This window comes from Bidens hawaiensis, unplaced genomic scaffold (assembly GCF_021521415.1).
Source record: "Bidens hawaiensis isolate Kalapana, Puna unplaced genomic scaffold, B.hawaiensis_p1.1 tig00010895_1, whole genome shotgun sequence".
Taxonomy (NCBI): Eukaryota; Viridiplantae; Streptophyta; class Magnoliopsida; order Asterales; family Asteraceae; genus Bidens; species Bidens hawaiensis.
Window position 1 is genome coordinate 376184 of NW_027491842.1, and position 12003 is coordinate 388186.

Below are 12003 nucleotides of genomic sequence, written 5' to 3' on the forward strand. Positions count from 1 at the left end.
ATAGGGTGTAATCAGATTGTGATCAAGCCTAAATAGATCATAGCTCATAGTTCAATCCGTGCTCCCAATCGAGCACAAAAACAATAAATCATACGTGCATGTGTAAACAAAACAAGAAAACCGTAAACGATAGGTCTCCCGTGTTCATCTAATGGATCCATGAAAACTTCGGAATAGGCCGAACAAAGCGGTTAATGATTCACACATACAAATAAACAGCCAAGTAAACGTCCATAACACATGGGGTTTTGCGCACATAAATTTCATAAACAAGTTTAAGACTCAAGTTGTACGAACACATGAACATCCCAAAACGTTAAAAATAAAAGGGGATTAAGTACGAGATTACTCACCTGAAAACGGTGCGTTGAAAGATAATGCAAGAATCCAATTTTTAAACAAGCACAAGTTAACCTATAAATAAGAGGTTATTGGTTTAACGATTGGTTTTTATGTCTTGAATATATGCAGTAAGTATCGATTTTTGTTAGTTAAACAAATTAAAACAAAATATATATATTTATATTTACCGAGATTCTGGGCAGGACAGAAGAGAAGACGGAGGCAAAGAGAGGAGTGGCGCTGCTGGGGAACTACGGCAGAGAGCAAAGGGAGAGAGATTTGGGGAGTGTTTAAGTGTAGTGTGTGAAGTGTTAATAAAATTAGCTTAATTTATAGGAAAAACCCAAGGGAACACAATCCCTTGAAAAGGGGAAAAGATCTTATCAAATCAAGCAAAAGATACTAAAAAGCACAAGAAAACAAAAGCAAAAGATATCAAAAGATATGCCGGCAGCTGCAGGGGATGGGGAAAAGCTGACAGGTTACAGATCAAAGCATGGGAGGTGTCAGATAAAGCACTGTTCAAGACATGCAAAAGAAGATTTCAAAAGATTATGTCAGTCACTTTTTCTGTCAACCAATAGGATTGGTGCGCATGCTGCGCCGAAAGTGGCTTTTCGGACAGATGTCGGAACTGACCTACAGTGCTCATACAAAAGATAAGATATTTCAAAAGAATACAAGCTGACCTAAACAGAAGAAAAGACTTAAGGTCTAGCGCGAGAAGACTCGAGCGCGCGCGAGGGCGGAGGCAGACAGAGAACAATTCTTAGTGCGCCGCGGGAAGAACTACAATCCTTAGCGCGTCGCGGGAAGAACTACAATCCTTAGCGCGTCGCGGGAAGAACTACAATTCTTAACGCGCCGCGGGAAGAACTATAATCCTTAGCGCGCCGCGGGAAGAACTACCATTCTTAGCGCGCTGTGGGAACAGTTCGCCTCGCGTATCGCAGGAACAGTTGGTCTTCGCGCAGGCTTCCTTGTAAGGAGTCTGGCGCGTGGAGCTGCGCAGACATCCTTAGGCGGGAAGAACCAAAGGACAAGCAAAGAGTTAAGAGAAAAAGGGGTTCAAGGCTCAAGGGTTAAGCAGAGGGGCGGGACGGCGACAAGAGAGAAAAAGGGAGGCGGGACGGCGGAGAGAAGGAAGAAAGGGACGGGTCGGCGGAAAAGAAATTATTATTACTAGTAAGTAATATAAAAATATATATATATATATATATGATTTATTTAATGTTAATTTTACAAAGATTAATAATCAAATTTTAAATTATAAAAAGAATCGGATTCGAAAACGGGTACCTGGGTCGGGTCGGATTGGGCAGTTATCACAAAATTAACCAACCATCACACGTACAAGAGCACCCTCATTTATAGCCCGCATTGGGGTAGGCGTGCGAGTCATTGAAAGAAACCATGGGAGATTGGCATAAGCTGCAAATGTAAGACGTGGCAGCTTCTCGTTTTGTGGACGGTAGAGCATCTGAACGATGTCCTCACGAATCCAGAAGAACTTTGTTCGTCATTCATAGGCATTGTGGGGTGGTTCAGACCCAACAATCCCTTTACCATTAGTCGAGCAATTAAACCAACCACCACGTCCGGACATCTTATAGAAGACGAAAAACTTATCAACGGTAGGCACTAGATTTTTGGCACGACAGCAGAACTCAAAATGTCGAATCCTCATCAACCCGAATGGATGCATTTGAAAGAGGTTAATCCCATGCCTGTGAATATATTGCCAAGAAATTTTGTAATTGGGGATCGAAGATTCCCAGTCATGAAATCCTCAGCATATAAGACCATCTTGCCTTTCGGTGACTTATTAGTAGTAGATTATGTAGCAGGAAACTCTGGTTTCCATTCCGGAGCTAACCCATATACATTAACAATATATTGGAAATCTCTTTCTTTCCAATTAACGACGATTTTGTTAATAGACGAAGAACATTTATTCTTGTGAGCCATCATATTAGAAATGAATGGAAAGCAGTGAGCTATGGTGATAAAACGAAGGATAGTAAGTATTTTTCAGAATAAGATAAAAAGAAAATCGAGATGAAGAAGATGAAAGAATGGTTAAACGGTGAAGGAATCTCCTATTTATACCAATCGCAGTTAATGCGATGGGAAGATGACAGTGGAGAGAGAAAGTCAGATGTCCAACAACCGGATGACACGTTAGGCGGGAAAAACGAAAAAGAGGGAAAATGGTACAGCTTGGTGCAGTTGACAGACGGCGTCGACATCACATCACCCATATGGCACATGTTAACCTGTCATATCTACTTGTTTTTATGCTTATCTTCAAAATAGTAAGAATATCTTCAAGGGGCAAAAAACAAAAATTCAAACACCCATAACAATCAGAAGTTCAAAATTTCACTCGCATAAAACTTCACGCGAAAGAAACAATGGACTGGAGGGACTTATAGAGGTAAGGTAGATAAAAACTCCAAATACCCATGAAATAATACCTGCGGATCATCCAAGACTTCCTCAGGAGTCGTCCGCGAGTCATCCTCAACACCCAACTTAAAGTATTTTCATCCTCTAGAAATGTACTTATTCTCACGCCGGAGGTTGGTTACGGGAAGATCCCCACTCTTGTCTTTCCTATAACGAGCTCACGGTGGTTCTGTTTTACAAGTTATCATCGTCAGAGTTGCTAGATTTGTACTTGTGTTAACTCGTTTTCTGTTACGTAATCCATACCCGGTGAAATCATCGATCTAACATGTTTAGGTTTATATCCGTGCTTCTACAAGGACCAACATATGTATTTAAGCAGATATTATTTTGTGAGGTTCAACTTCAAGCATCTTAGCGAAAAAAGAGTGAAGTTACGTCATTAAAAAAGTTAAAAATAAAGTCGAAAACAATATAAAAATATAAATCTTGATTCTTGAGTTATACAGAATGATAAATAAAACAGGAACAATCAATTGGGCCGAACATCACTCTTCCAGAGTTCCATCCCTCTTTTTCAATATATGATACATCATCAAAAGGCACAAGCTAATCAATGAGAAAAGTATATATAATAACAACTTGAGATTCTTTTTTTCCTTATTATTTTGATCTAGACAACGCTATTTCATTACAGTCAAAATATAAAATAAAATAATAAACAAAACCTTACACTCTTAACATGAACTGATATATTGACATTGACTATCCTCAAAGTTTGGAAAAAAAGAAATATTAATCTTTTAAAAAAAATGATTTATTTAAAACTTACTTCAACTCAATACTTCGTTAACTGTTTTCTAACAAACCTACTCAATGTCTGAATAAGACAACTAAAACAGAATGTCAACTATTCATAACTATTCATACTGATTAAGTAATATTATTATGTAGTAGTACTATTATTGGTAAAATGTTCATAAACCACACATATCCCTCTCCATCCCAAGCCTCCTAGACTGAAGCCAAAACCGCGATGTCGCGGCCAAAAACTTCACCTTCTGAGCCGGACTCAACACCTCCAACACTCGTAACCCCGTCTGGCATCGAAGCCCATCCGCATCCCGCATCACTGCCCGCAACGCCGCTTTCAACCCCTCCATTGCATTTTCCATCGCAGACACTTGTCCGTCCACCAAACTCCCTTCCCGCTTCATCAACCCGCCAATCGCGGGCCCCGCCACACTCTCTTGCACACTCGCCATCGCCTGCCCAATCTCCCGCTCCATCCTCCGAGTTTCCTCCCTCACAACCGCAATCCTCTCGGCCTGTTCCTCGCTCAATTCGACTCCAATCGATTCTTTTACGAGCCGAAACGTGACCGAGGGTTTGAACCCGGTTACCCACAAAAGCGTTCGCTCGTAGGAGCTAAACCAAGGTGGAGAAAACATGATGAACACATCGGACTCCGCGGCTCGGCTTTTCTCATCGTAATACTCTTGGAAGTGGTCCAACACTTGTTGGACCAACAGCTCGTGTCCCTCGTGGTTATGTTGTTGGGCTAGTACGAGGTTGTCGAGATGAATCCTGTGTTGGGCTTCCCAGCTCTCAAAAAATTGTGCAAATGGCCGCTCCTGATTTGTCATTCTTAGTGAACTTGGGCCTTGGGAGAGTGGCTAAGCTGTTGTTTAAATACAGCAGCATGTCCACGGTTTCTTGATTCTTAGCAGTTAAGGATGAGGTATTGAGGTGGATGTTTTAATTATTTTTGATGGATACGAAGGTTCATTAAAGAGTGTCGGTTTGGTTTGAAGCTGCCCGTCAGTGTGGATGATGGTCGGCGCTTTTTAAAAATGGATTTTGTCGATTATTTAAAAGTCCACCCGACTTGTGTGTATATATATATATATTAGTATATTAAGAATAAATAACGAATAAACTGTAATTGCTTACCGGGTATGGATTGTGTATGCGGCAGCAGGTTTCTTTAAGGCGAAGTCACCAAGCAATTTTTTTTTAAATTGGTTTGCATTGTGATTTTCTAGAGGTGAATACAAGAGAAAGAAGAAAACCATTGAGAACATGTAGTTTTAAGGAATGGTCAAATCTGACATGTTTTCTTATCTTTGATTTTTGTTTATTGATAGATAATTTTATTAAAAGGAATGCTACCCAACATGGAGATAATAGTAATGAAAATATATTAGATAATAGTAAGGGTGTCAAATGTGACCTATTATGTTGAATGAGTTGTACTAATATGTATATGGTGGGTCAGCATGCGTTAAACTAAAAAAAAAGATTGAAACGGGTTGACATTATCTTGAAAGGTTTTTTTTTTTTTTTTAAATTAATTTTTTTTAAAACGAGAAAACGGAGGAAACTTTTTAGTACTTTTATTTTTTTAGTCTTTGATTTATATTTCGAGTTATGATTTTTTTATTTTTTTTGAATTTTTTAATGAGGGTTTTTTAAATTGGTCAAGATGGGTTGATATTTCAAAAACCTCTAATTAGAAAATTTAAAAAAAATAATTCAAAAATTATAACTTGAAATATAAATGAAAAACAAAAAAAGTAAAAATACTAAAAAATTTTCTCTGTTTTTCTCGTTCCATAAAAAAAACTCAATAAATGTCAACTCATTTCAATCATTTTCTTTTTTTACTATGACTCATTCGGACCCATTATATACATTTTAATACAACTAATTCAACCCATATGTTACATTTGTCACCTTTAGATAACAATATTCAAGACAAAAAGATTGTAATTTGAAACATATTAATGCATCGTGAAAATTTGATATGTGAGTTTGTGATGTAAACATTGAATTTATATTTTACATGTAAAAACTTATGCTATGGTGATATAAAATGTGATGTTTGGTTGTGAGATGAGATGGAGATAAATGATTAGTTTGATTGTTAATAAATCATAAAAAGAATGAATTATAAAAGGAATGAAGTCAAAGAAATGTGTTGCCACCAACCCAGCCTCTTGGTGTTGTGGTGTTAGTGTCCATCTGTGCTATCGTGGACGAGCATCGCTCACCCTTTCACGAAAACCAAAACACTTGGTCTAACTGTGGCTAGTGGTAGAGGTGTGTGACCCGATCACCCAAGATGTGTTGGGTTCGATCCTCAATTGAGATGTGGAGTAGAGTTAGATAGCAATAGAGTGACATTAATTTAAAACAGGGTCTTTAAGAAAAAGAGAGAAAAAAAAAAGAAATAATATGTAGTGACTATGATCTCTTTCAAGATTTATGACGGTTAATTACTATAATAGTGTAGGTTGTTATTTAGAAAGCGCCTTGTCGTTTCTTACACGCCACATGAACCAGTTTCTTACACGTCGCATGAATCATTAGAGGGGCAAAAATGTTTTTTTTTTAAGAATTGCATATGTTGTAAGGAATTATATTCATTAGTTTTAGAATTTAATTCAAATTAATGATTCTAAGATAAAATGAAGAACAAGTTTAAAACATTTAATTCATAAAAAGGAACCATTTGAACCAGTTTGTTCTTTCTAACTATTCATCATTTTTTGTTTGCGGTTGAATCAACAAACTCATTTCTATTTTAGAACGAATGCACGCCTACATTTTCAAATAATAATTACCGTTGACGTATATTCATTTATAGCTTAACATTTCTCAAAATCACTGAATATGTAACATTATTTATGAAAAAAATTTAGCAATATTATAATCTATTATTTTATGTTCTAATAGATATGTTAACATATTTAAAGAATGGGTACGATTTGTAAGCTCTATTAGGGTGGGCAGTGAACTCGGCACCCTTGAGAGTTGGCGAGTACAACTAGCACACCACTCCGTCCTCTTTGACTAGTAAATTTGAGCAAGGCTTCCAGATGGTGGAACTCGAAGCGAGAGATGAACTTGGACCGTTGCAATAGTAACAACCGACTGTTTAGCATTAAATAAATTTTTATTTTTTATTTTCTCAATCTAAAAGTTAATCAGTTATGAGGTGGTACATGTTTGTTTATAAACCATAATTTAAAGTTGCGAAAACAACATAGTAATTTTAAATGGTGCTTGGTAGATGTAATAAAGCTAGAAATAAAGTGTGTACATATGGTTATGTACGTAATACTTTATATACCACGATAAAAATAAAATTTAGTCCTTCAATTAAAATTATTTATCCATTGGAGATCCAAACTTTTAGGTGGAATATTGAAGAAACACTAAATGACCCTGCCAGATTACGGATAATCTTAGGGTTAAGTAGATGTTTCCCACGAGGGTTAGGTCCGGCAAAGATGGTTATTTTTCTTGACCTGCAAAACAGACACCGTGAGTTCGTCACTGAGAAGGGGGGGTTCCTCCTTGTGACCACCCTCCGGCGTGAGAATCAGACTAGTTGCTCTGAATATGTGTATATTGAGAGAAATAGCTAGAGAGAGGATAAGATGATGATACCGTTCCAAGGTGTTGGAGTATTTATAGCCGAAGGTAGGTTTCCAAGCAGGTACGGCCAGCTGTATAATATTCCTTTTCCACCAACTACGGGCTACGTACGTGCCACGATGGGAGTTGGTGGGTAGGCAGCGGCTGATAGTGACATTTTGTACTGGAGCGTGCTCCTCCTCGTACTATTGTCGGTGAGCTGTCACCCTGTGATTGGTTCATGGGCTGCTTTGGTCAGATCTTGTCTATTTTGTCCATACCTTGGCAGGTATAGTACAAAAGATCTTCCAGAAGCGTACGGACTGGCTCTTTTGGGCGGGAATATTCCTGCCTTGCTCATTCCTTCCTCAGGTGACATTGCTGAAGTATAAGAGTTAGTGCCTTATGCGTCTAGCCTTACTGTTAGTGCGGGTAGCCTTCCTTCTTGGCTTGTACCCACAGCTGCGGGAACAGGTAGGGTACTGTACCAAGGGAGGCTTTCCTGCGTGAACAGCTGGCTTACTGCGTGTAAGGTCTTCATCTCTTTGAGCATGGTGGGTCATGCGGAACCAGCTGGTCTTTGCGCAGACGTACCTCTTCAAGGTGTGTCTTGCGGGTCCAACTGGGCTTTGTGGGGACCTACCTCTTCAAGTCCCCCCAGTCCATTGTTCTTCTCATGAATTGTTAATGAGGTGAACTTTTGGACTTTAAGCAAGGGGTTTTTGTTTTTTAAGGTTTTCCGTGGGGATTCTTCCCGCAGTTTTCCTAATGTCACTTGCAGACATTCCCGACTTTTCTGCCTGATCTTTGGTCATGATGCGGGTAGATGTTTAATCTCTTCGCAAGTCGGGAGCGTTGAGTTTTACTTGTATAGATTCTTCACGAGGTTTTGGTAGTTTTGGACATAGTGATCAGTTATGTTAAACCACCACTTCCACCTTGAAGCTTCAAACAATCTAGTTCTCAACGTTCCCGCCATGCGGAGGCGTTATTTCTCTTTCCGCAAGCATGGCCCATAAGATCCTTCTTGGTTTCAATTCCCTGCAAGTGCTAAGTATGTAAAGGGTTTCGCCTTGACACTGTACCCGCACTTGTCTTATGGTTTCTTGCTTTCCAAGGTAAGGGGGTATACTCCCTCTTATTTTTGAATCTTTTTGAATCTTTTTGAAATTCGAAGAGTTGGTGAAAGGATAAGGACAGCCCAAACGGTTGAAGTGACGTTGGCGTCTCCTGACGGTTTCTTCTGACGGCTTCAGGACGTGCAGGAAGTTATGACGACGTGAAAGTATATGGTCATTCCAGACGTTTTTTCAGGCGCGTGGGCGCGAGTTTTACGGCACGCGTCCTTTTGACAGCTGTTGCCAGCTTGCTTTTTCCACGTGTCGCCGTTTCATTGCACATGCGCTTTCTCTCTCCTCCGCATTAAATTCATCGCATTCATTGCGAGGAGTATATAAAGGGGGGGAGAGGGTGCATCTCAATTCATACCTTCACTTCACTCTTCTTCTTCTAAGCGATTTCCGGCGAATACTCTAACTTTTCCGTCGAGCATTATCCTGAAATCGTTCTCTTAACCCTTACACCATGTCTTCTTCTACTCACGATCCTGAGGTTAACGTCGAGTAATCTGACGTTTACCTCGAGAACCCGACGTCTGCGTCCGATAAGGACGATAAGAGTACTGTTGGCGAGTGCCAGTGTACTCTTTCTGTCGATCTATACCACTATGTCGTCAAGAAGTTCATGCTCAATCCTTACGAGCCTGAGTTTCCGGAACCCCACCAGACGGTGTATGATGCCCCTAAGGGCAAGATAGGGGTTTATGCCTCATTCTTCATATATGGGAATCTCAGATTCCCATTAACGAAGTTCGTATACCGTGTTCTGGAGAAACACGGTGTACACTTGACGAAGGTGCACCCGATGGCGATCGCTAAGGTTCGCCATTTTGAATGGGTGTGCCACATTCTGGGCATCGAGCCCCGCGTCGACCGCCTGATGACCTTCTACTCCTGGAGGTGCATCCAGGGCTGGTATACCTTGGTCACTAGGATCAAGGGTTTAAAGATCTGCGCTACCGAGCGCAGTCTTCGGTCTTGGAAGCGGGAGTTTTTCTACATCTCCGCTCGCGTCGTCCCCATTGCGATGACGTTCAAGAATGGGAGGGCACTCCCTAACCTTCACGCCTCCAACTACCAGGAGACGGAATGGTTTACCAAGATCTCCCAGATCCAGACTCCGGTTTACTGCTTTGCGGAGTCTGGGATGGTGATGCTTGGGATGAGCCGGGTATGGAAGGATGCCGGTTCTGAGACTCCGCAAGTACCCATCATCCTCGAATACGGTTTGAACTTTACTCCTTACGATATGCTCCGTCTTATGTGCTGATATAGGGTTTTTCTTCTAACTGTTTTTCTTTTTATTTCAGAGGGGAACGACTTACAATCGCTCCTGCATCCGCGGGAGGCTGGTGGTCCCGCCCGGCTGGGTACTCGCGATCTTGACGAGAACGAGTTGCTCATCTTGGAGCAGACTGCGGATAGATTTGTGGAGGTCTACCCGCAGGGCCACGAGATTTTGAGCGCCACGCGGCCAGGTAAGGGATTCTTTAATCCTCGCCCTCTTCATGCTCAAACTTCTGCTGGAGTTCCTCTAATTTTATCATCTTCTGATGAGGGATCCGCAGATGGGCCTTTCTTCGTGAGGAAGAAGAAAGCTGCCGGCGTGAAGGACAAGGCGAAGGTTACCTCCGCCGTCGACCTGGGAAATCAGTCTGATTCCGAGACTGAAAGCGAGGAGGCGGCGAGGAACCCTGGTGGTGGTGAGACCATTGTCTCGGAGGTTGGGATAGTTGTCACCTCCGAGCAACCAAGCGTTACGACGGTGACTGGCGTGAAGAGGCCAGTTCCATCGGGTTCGTCCCCGCCCGTCAGAACTTTTAAGATTAAGAAAACCCGTAAGTATAATTTTTATTCACCTTTCCCGCATTTCTTTTCGCCATTGTTTTTAATGTTTTGTTTTTTATGCAGGAGTGGATGCATCCGCATTCCAGAGCGGTGCGGGCGGAAGCAGTTCTGGACCCACGACGATAGGTTTGGTCAACCTATCCGAGGCGATGACCCAGGCGGCCGCGCCTGTTTCCGGTGCTGGTTCGGTTGCTCATACCGTTGAGTCAACTGTTCCAGTAATGACGTCATCTCTGCCGGCCGTCAGTGCCATCTTTACCGCATCTTTCACTGAGCCGGCGGTGATTTCTTCTGCAAGCTCCGCAGCAGCGACCACGGTTGTGAGTTCATCTCCAATGAGTTCACCTCCGATAGTCTCTACCACGGTGGCTTCTACCATGCCCCCTCCGGCGCCAGCGACTACCTCGTCCGTGGCCGGTTCTTCAGGTATGTTCAGGGTTGGGGCTTCTAGCCAATCTTCGCCCCCTTCCCATCTCCTTGACCTCTTGGATGGATATCCCTTAGGTTCGGGTGATGGGTTTGGCGGCTACCGGCCTGTTATCGACCCTACAGGTGTGTGGGGTTATTTTGGCCTGTTATCTATTTTTATCATCATTTTTTTTAACTGTTTTTTGTTTTTGCAGTTTCGGATTCCAACGAGGTGTATGCTCCACGGTGGAAGATCCTCCGGGGAACGACCCTCCGAACGGCTGAGGACTGCGTCGAGTGGGCGCGTCATGCCGCCCCAAGCGGTGCGTTGGGGGAGGCGATGGCCAGCTACCAGGAGGGTAGGCTGTCCAATGAGCTCCGGATCCTCCTTGCCCGGATGCAGCCGCGCGTCGAGCTACTCTGTCGTGAAAACGACAAGTTAAAGACGGCGCGTAGCCTGGAAGTGGCTCAGGCGCGAGCATTGCGGGAGGAGAACAAAAGACTCGCTGCCACCGCAGCGGAGAAGGAGAAGGCCTTCAAGGACCTTGAGGTCGAGGTCCAGGCCAGGCATGAGGCCCGCTCCAAGGCTACCCAAGCTGTCAACGAGCAGCTTAGGTTGGCTAAGGAGACTGCGCGTAACGTGACCGAGAGGGCCACCAAAGCTGAAGCCATTGCTGAGCCTCTGCGCGCCGAGAATGAGGAGCTTAAAGCCAAACTAGAGAAGCTTCAGCAGGCTCATGATGCTTTAGCCCTAGAAGACGCCAAGAAGCTCCAAGAGCTCCTGGATCAGAAGGGTATGCTTGATCGCACTGAGCGTAAGCTTAAGGGCGTTGAAGAGGCTGCGGCTAAGGATGTGTTGCTTGCCAACCTCAACAAAAATGAAGCCGAACGCGCCCGCGATCAAGCTCAAGCTACCCTTCAGGAGGCTCTGACAAATAAGGAGTGGCTTCTGCGAGAAGCGTTGCCTCAGGTACGCATAGCTTCATAATTTCTTTACGCTTTTCTTTATACTTAGAAAAGTTTTTGATATATATATTTTTTTTGTAGGTTGTGCATCGGATTTTTGCGAACACATCTTATGACAATGCCATGAGTGCAGCCCTCAACGCTTCTCATGAGGATGGGGAAAAGGCTGGTTTCCTGCTTGGTCTGGGGTTTGTTGAGAAAGGCATCCCGCCTTCCAACTTTCCTCTACACGACGTGGACACTGAAGCTGCCTACGACCAAGCAGTGAACCAGTATGCTGCCTTCCCGCATCCGGTGGTGGAGAAGGTGAAGGAGATTGCTGCTGCTGATGACGGGCTAGCTGTTCTCAAGGCTTTCCTTGGAGGGAGTGGTCCTGAAGCGTGAACCTTGAGATCCCTTCCAACCGTTAGGATAGATTTATATTTTTGTAGACGGGTAGATACCTAGCCATTCTTGTAATGTTTGAATTTTTATTGTGAATATAAATATT

General features: G+C 42.7%; 1 pseudogene; it reads right to left on the minus strand.

Annotated features, from left to right (window-relative positions):
* Window positions 1-3728: 3728 nt before the first annotated feature.
* Window positions 3729-4437, minus strand: LOC143536709 (protein ZW2 pseudogene; annotated as a pseudogene).
* Window positions 4438-12003: the final 7566 nt, after the last annotated feature.